This window comes from Triticum dicoccoides, chromosome 3B (assembly GCF_002162155.2).
Source record: "Triticum dicoccoides isolate Atlit2015 ecotype Zavitan chromosome 3B, WEW_v2.0, whole genome shotgun sequence".
NCBI classification, from domain to species: Eukaryota; Viridiplantae; Streptophyta; class Magnoliopsida; order Poales; family Poaceae; genus Triticum; species Triticum dicoccoides.
In genome coordinates this window covers 113,999,732-114,005,558 of record NC_041385.1, presented here as the reverse complement: position 1 = coordinate 114,005,558, position 5,827 = coordinate 113,999,732, and positions in this window count along the sequence as shown.

The following is a 5,827-nucleotide window of genomic DNA, read 5'->3' as shown; positions in this document are numbered from 1 at the left end:
GCATAAAACATGGCTCGGATGCCACTATTGGGGAACGTAGTAATTTCAAAAAATTTCCTACGCACACGCAAGATCATGGTGATGCATAGCAACGAGAGGGGAGAGTGTGTCCACGTATGATACGTCTCCAACGTATCTATAATTTATGAAGCATTCATGCTATTTTATTATCTATTTTGAATGATTACGGGCTTTATTATACACTTTTATATTACTTTTGGGACTAACCTAATAACCGGAGGCCCAACCCATATTGCTGTTTTATTGCCTGTTTCAGTATTTCGAAGAAAAGGAATATCAAACGGAGTCCAAAGGGAATGAAACCTTCGGCATCATGATTTTTTGGAAGAATATGATCCTGGAGACTTGGAGTTCACGTCAGAAGATCCTCGAGGCAGCCACAAGATAGGAGGGCGTGCCCCCCATTGTAGGGCACGCCCCCTGTCTCGTGGGCCCCTCGAGGACCCCCAGACCGACTTCTTTCGCCTATATAAGCCTACGTACCCTAAAACCATCGAATATCAAGATAGATCGGGAGTTCCGCCACAGCAAGCCTCTGTAGCCACCAAAAACCTCTCGGGAGCCTGTTCCGGCACCCTGCCGGAGGGGGAATCCATCACCGGTGGCTATCTTCATCATCCCGGCGCTCTCCATGACGAGGAGGGAGTAGTTCACCCTCGGGGCTGAGGGTATGTACCAGTAGCTATGTGTTTAATCTCTCTCTCTCGTGTTCTCTCTATGGCACGATCTTGATGTATCACGAGCTTTGCTATTATAGTTGGATCTTATGATGTTTCTCCTCCCTCTACTCTCTTGTGATGAATTGAGTTTCCCTCTTGAAGTTATCTTATCGGATTGAGTCTTTGATTTGAGAACACTTAATGTATGTCTTGCCGTGTTTATCTGTGGTGACAATGGGATCGTGCCACTTGATGTATGTTTTGGTGACCAACTTGCGGGTTCCGCCCATGAACCTATGCATAGGGGTTGGCACACGTTCTTGACTCTCTGGTAGAAACTTTGGGGCACTCTTTGAAGTACTTTGTGTTGGTTGGATGAATCTAAGATTGTGTGACGCATATCGTATAATCATGCCCACGGATACTTGAGGTGACAATGGAGTATCTACGTGACATTAGGGTTTTGGTTGATTTGTGTCTTAAGGTGTTATTCTAGTACGAACTCTTTAATAGATTGATCCGAAAGAATAACTTTGAGGTGGTTTCGTACCCTACCATAATCTCTTTGTTTGTTCTCCGCTATTAGTGGCTTTGGAGTGACTCTTTGTTGCATGTTGAGGGATTGTTATATGATCTATCTATGTTATTATTGTTGAGAGAACTTTCACTAGTGAAAGTATGAACCCTATGCCTTGTTTCCTATCATTGCAATACCGTTTACGCTCACTTTTATCATTAGTTACCTTGCTGTTTTTATATTTTTAGATTACAAATACCTTTATCTACTATCCATATTGCACTTGTATCACCATCTCTTCGCTGAACTAGTGCACCTATACAATTTACCATTGTATTGGGTGTGTTGGGGACACAAGAGACTCTTTGTTATTTGGTTGTAGGGTTGCTTGAGAGAGACCATCTTCATCCTACGCCTCCTACGGATTGATAAACCTTAGGTCATCCACTTGAGGGAAATTTGCTACTGTCCTACAAACCTATGCACTTGCAGGCCCAACAACGTCTACAAGAAGAAGGTTGTGTAGTAGACATCAAGCTCTTTTCTGGCGCCGTTGCCGGGGAGGTGAGTGCTTGAAGGTATATCTTTAGATCTTGCAATCGATTTTTTTGTTTCTTGTTTTATCACTAGTTTAGTTTATAAAAGAAAACTACAAAAAAATGGAGTTAAGTTTGTCTCATATGCTTCGTCTTTTTAATATCTTTCGTGAGTATGATGGAAAGGAAAATTGTGCTCAAGTGCTAGAAGAAGAATGCATTAAAATGCTTGGTACTAAATCTTTGAATGATCAGCATGATTGCAATGTTGTTAGTATGAACTCCTTGAATATCCTTAGTACTAATTATGATTGCTCTAGTCATGATGAAAATATCTCTTATGAGCATGTCAACTTTTGTGGAGTGCATGTTTGCATGAACACACCAAATAGAGAAGATATATATTGCAAGAAGCATAAGTATTTAGAAACTAAATGGTTGCAAGAAAGGCTAGATGCGAGTGCTGAAAATTTAAAATTCCTTTGCCATACTTGTGAACTTTGCAATGAACGTGGTCATTTACATCTCCTATGCAAATTGTTTCATGATCGAATAGTGTCCAAAAATTGTGATGATTTGATCTCCCTTGCTCATTACAATGAACTTAGTTTGCTTTTGGTTTATGAAGAATTGAATCGTTTACTTAAGGACCTTCCAGAATTTGCCCATAAGAAATTCCTTGATATTGATCTAGAGAAGATTTATTTGTATTGTGCGGTGAATTGCATTGAAAATACTTATATTGCCAATTACCTAAAGAAAAGAAAGCAAATAGAAGATGAAGAGAATACTAACGAAAGGGAAGAGACTTCCCAATATCCTCCTATTATTTCTTATGATGAATCAGGTAACGACGAGGAGCTTTCTATTCAACCAATCTCGTCAATAAGGAGCTCAAAGAGGAAGGTTGAACCCACACATGATGTGAAAAAAGAAAAGGAAAAGAAGGGGCAACAAAGGTAAAAAGGTATCCCTCCCAAATGATGTTGCTCCTACTACTCATTGTGATGATGATAATTGCTATACCATTGGTGCTATCCATACTATTAATGATGAGAGTGATTATGCTTATGATATGAAAAGGCCCAAGCTTGGGGAAGCTATGTTTGATGAGGATGAAATATTTGAGAATATATTTGCTGAAATTAATGTTTGTCCCAAGCTTGGGGATGCTATGTTTAATGAAGATGATATTTTTAGCATCCCAAGTTTTGATATGCAGAGTTGTTATGATGACAACATGCCTCTTACCTATGATGAATATATTGATGAAAGTGGGTTTGGAAGAGTGTCAACTTTAGGAAGTAGTGATCCCACTATTTTGGAGGATGTTGAATTTTATTGTGATGAATACGAAAGTGGATTTGGAAGAGTGTCAACTTTATTTAGTGATTCCACTATCTTGGGAGAGGTTTCAATCGATTATGATGAGAACAAAGTTGCTACTTATGATGATTATTGTGATGAAACTTATGCTATAAAAACTAGTGATGATTATATTTACAAATCTTGTCATGATTATGATTACCCTTTTTCTGAACATTACTCTTTTAATGTGGAAACAATTTTTAGTGTTCAAGTCTCTTATGATACTCCAACTATTCCGAATGAGAAGAATTTTGCTTATGTGGAGAGTAGTAAAAATTCTATGTTTGTAGATCATGAAAGGATTGCTTTAGGTGCTGGTTATATTGTTGAATTCATTCATGATGCTACTGAAAATTATTATGAGGGAGGAATATATGCTTGTAGGAATTGCAATAATGTCAAGTTTCCTCTCTATGTGTTGAAAATCTTGAAGCTATGTTTGTTTTACCTTCCTATGCTTGTTGATTATTGTTCCCATAAGTTGTTTGCTCACAAAATCCGTATGCATAGGAATTGGGTTAGACTTAAATGTGCTAGTCATATGCTTCATGATGCTCCCGTTATGTTTCAATTCTTATCTTTTATGTGAGCATCATTGCCATCATCATGCCTAGCTAGAAAGGCATTTAAGAAAAGCGCTTGTTGGGAGACAACCCAATATTTATCCTTACTGTTTTTGTGTGTACACATGATTATGATACTGTAGTAATCATGTTTTATAGCTTTTGTTTCAATAAAGTGCCAAGTAAGACCTTTAGGATGGCCTTTGGTGATAGTTGTGTTGATCCTGCTGAAAATCAGAAACTTTTGCATCCAGTAAACTAGTTTTTTTAATTCACAGAAACGTGATTATGATCTGATTCTTTTTGCTATGGATTGGTACACGAATTGCTTAGGACTTCCAAATTTGGTAGGATTTTTGGAGTTCCAAAAGTATACGTTTGATACAGATTACTACAGACTGTTCTGTTTTTGACAAATTCTGTTTTCTATGTGTTATTTGCTTATTTTGATGAATCTATGAGTAGTATCGGAGGGTATGAACCATAGATAAGTTGGAGTACAGTAGATATTACACCAATATGAATTTAGAATGAGTTCATTACAGTACCTAAGTGGTAGTTTTATTTTCTTATACTAACGGAGCTTACGAGTTTTCTGTTGAGTTTTGTGTTGTGGAGTTTTCAAGTTTTGGGTAAAGATTCGATAGGCTATGGAATAAGGAGTGGCAAGAGCCTAAGCTTGGGGATTCCAAAGGCACCCCAAGGTAATATTCAAGGACAACCAAGAGCCTAAGCTTGGGGATGCCCCGGATGGCATCCCCTCTTTCGTCTTCGTTCATCGGTAACTTTACTTGGAGCTATATTTTTATTCACCACATGATATGTGTTTTGCTTGGAGCGTCATTTTCTTTTGTTAGTATTTGCTTGCATTCATAATAATGTTTTGCATCTTTAGTTTCAATAAAAAAAGTCAAGGATAGCCTTTGCCATGCTTATTTTGCTAGTATACATGTTGCTATTTGAAAACAGAAAGTTTACCGCTGTTGCAAAAATTCCCTACAAATTCAGAGCATGATATAATGATGAAACCTTTTGAATAATGAGCTCTGATAAATTACTACAGTGGGAATTTTATTTCATAATTTTTGGAGTTAGGGAAGTATGATGAATCTTGCATTCTTTACAGACTATACTGTTTTGGCAGATTGCTGTTATGGTTGCATTGTTTGCATATGTTTGCTTGTTTAATGATTCTATTTGAGGATAGGAGTATTAAATATGCAGACGCATTTAGTATTCAATGTTGAATAATGATTTTATTGATTTGTTACAGTAGAAAATGATAAGGTTTTGCATTGGTTTATACTAACCTATCTCACGAGTTCTTGTTGAGTTTGTTGTGGATGAAGCTTTTGATAAAAAGAGAAACCATGACATGAGAGGAATTAAGGAGACACAAAAGTTCAAGCTTGGGGATGCCCAAGGCACCCCAAGATAATATTTCAAGAAGTCTCAAGCATCTAAGCTTGGGGATGCCCCGTTAGGCATCCCACCTTTCACTACAAAAAAAAAGACACATCTGTGACATTTTGGGCTGAACGAATTTTTTTTGTCATACATATGACACTTCTATGATGATAATTATGACAAAACCCGGTATCATCATAGATGTGGTGGGCTCCTACTTCTATGACAAAAAATCATGACAGAAAATGGGCTTTTCGTCCTGTGCGGGCCGGAGATGCAGCTGCATGACATTCTTTGGGCCGTCCATGACGGAAAAAACCATGGTAGAAGCGAGGGGGAGGAAAATTTCGGGGAGTTGCCGGTTACGGTGGGAGAGCGATGCACGTTTTTCTCGTACGTATGCACGTGTGTGCGAGGCATTGGCTCTAACTGAAGCCGAGCGAGGCGTTGGGCTCTAACTGAACCCGAGCGATTGCACTGCAGGATACGCGTTACTGAACCTGAGCGATCGATCGATGGCTGTTAACTGAACCCGATGGAGCGATTCCTTCTCTACTGCTGCTAATTGAAGTCGATCGATGCTGCCTCTGGGATGAATAGTGAGCATTGCGGGGGGGTTTGGATGAACAGTGAGCGGTGGCGTTGCCTCTGGATGAACAGGTACCCGTGGTGTGGAGGGCTAGATGAACAGCAGACGGTGGAGGGGTGGCCGTGGAGGGGTGGTTGAACAGGACCCCGTGGTGTGGAGGGCTGGAT